General features: G+C 43.2%; 2 non-coding genes across 2 annotated transcripts; one reads left to right on the forward strand and one right to left on the reverse strand.

Moving 5' to 3' along the window:
• Nucleotides 1–206: 206 nt before the first annotated feature.
• TRNAK-CUU (transfer RNA lysine (anticodon CUU)) lies at nucleotides 207–279 on the reverse strand. The gene has a single exon. It is a non-coding gene; the product is annotated as a tRNA-Lys (tRNA).
• A 350-nt stretch (nucleotides 280–629) lies between these two features.
• On the forward strand, nucleotides 630–702 carry TRNAK-CUU (transfer RNA lysine (anticodon CUU)). Its single transcript has one exon. It is a non-coding gene; the product is annotated as a tRNA-Lys (tRNA).
• The last annotated feature ends 1,084 nt before the right edge of the window (nucleotides 703–1,786 follow it).

Genomic DNA, 1,786 nt, shown 5'->3' on the forward strand with positions numbered 1-1,786 from the left:
TATATATATATATATATATTAAGGGGAAATGAGGGTGTTCGTTATAATACATGAAGGAAAGAAGCCAACAGTCGGCGAGGCCAAGGAAAGCGTTGGGGATGGTACTTTATGTCTTTTTTTAATGTTTACTTGGATAATCACAGAGATTAGTAATGTAATCTGTTTAGGGAAAGATAATTAAACACAAAGTAGAAGACAAAACAACGTGCCGATGGTGGGAACCGAACCCACGACCACCGAATAAAGCGTCCGGTGCTCTTCCAATTGAGCTACATCGGCCGCTGTACCCCTGCCACTTTCTTGGGTATTTATGTTGTCTGTACACGAACCTTGAGAGTGTTCACCAGCGCCACCCTTAGCCAAGACGGCGGACGTGGAACGTGCTTTGTTACCGCCAGCATCACGTAGAACGTGATCAAGAGCGAGGGCGAAAGCTGTGCTAGAACCGTCTTACGCTACCTATGGCTTCAAGACTGCCAGAACCGAGACCCCCGTAAGCTCCAAGCAGATCAATTAAGGGGAAATGAGGGTGCTCGTTATAATACATGAAGGAAAGAAGCCAACAGTTGGCGAGGCAAAGGAAAGCGTTGGGGATGGTACTTTATGTCTTTTTTTTATGGGGAACAGCGGCCGATGTAGCTCAGTTGGAAGAGCACCGGACGCTTTATTCGGAGGTCGTGGGTTCGGTTCCCACCATCGGCACGTTGTTTTTTCTTCTACTTTGTGTTTAATTATCTTTCCCCTAAACAGATTACATTACTAATCCCTGTGATTATCCAAGTAAACATTAAAAAAAAGACATAAAGTACCATCCCCAACGCTTCCCTTGGCCTCGCCGACTGTTCGCTTCTTTCCTTCATATTTATATATATATATATATATATATATATATATATATATGAAGAAAAGAAGCGAACAGTATATATATATATATATATATATACTGAACTGAATATATATATATATATATATATATATATATATATATTCAGTTCAGTCGTTCAGTCGTGTCCGACTCTTCGTGACCCTATGGCCCATGTCACGCCACGCTTTGCGGTCTCTCACTATCTTCCTAACATCACATAACTTCATCTGCAATGCCTCGACGATGCCATCTAACCATCGCGTTCGCTGCCTACTCCTTCTCCGGCGACCCCCAACCTTTCCCAACATCAAATCTTTCTCCAGCGACTCCTCTGTTCTCGTCAGATGACCAAAGTAGCTGAGCTTTAAATTTAGAATTTGACCCTCCAATGAGCAGTCAAGGTTTATGGTCGACAATATCGACTGATTTGATCTTTTTCACAGCCTTTTCTGAGCCTTTTTCACAGTCCAACTCTCGCATCCATACATCACAACTGGAAAGACCATAGCACAAGTTATACGGATCTTGGTTGGCAGACTAATGTCTCTGCTCTTTACTAGGCGGTCAAGGCTAACCATTGCTCTCCTTCCCAGAAGCAGGCATCTCCTAATTTCATTGCTGCAGTCTCCTTCCGAGGTAATCTTGGAGCCCAAGAAGAGAAAATCTGTCACAGCTTCCACTTGTTGTCCATTGATGCTCCAGGACTTGATAGGGCAAGACGTCATGATCTTTGTCTTTTTAATGTTCAGTTTAAGCCCAAACTTCTCACTCTCTTCTTGTACGCGCATCAGAAGTCTCTTGAGTTCCACTTCACTTTCTGCCATTAAAGTGGTATCATCCGCATATCTAAGGTTGTTGATACGTTTTCCAGCAATCTTCACTCCAGCTGAAGACTCGTCCAGACCGGCCTTTCTCATGATG

The sequence above is a fragment of the Amblyomma maculatum genome, chromosome 5, assembly GCF_055883805.1.
Source record: "Amblyomma maculatum isolate TAMU_Amacu chromosome 5, ASM5588380v1, whole genome shotgun sequence".
Lineage (NCBI taxonomy): Eukaryota > Metazoa > Arthropoda > Arachnida > Ixodida > Ixodidae > Amblyomma > Amblyomma maculatum.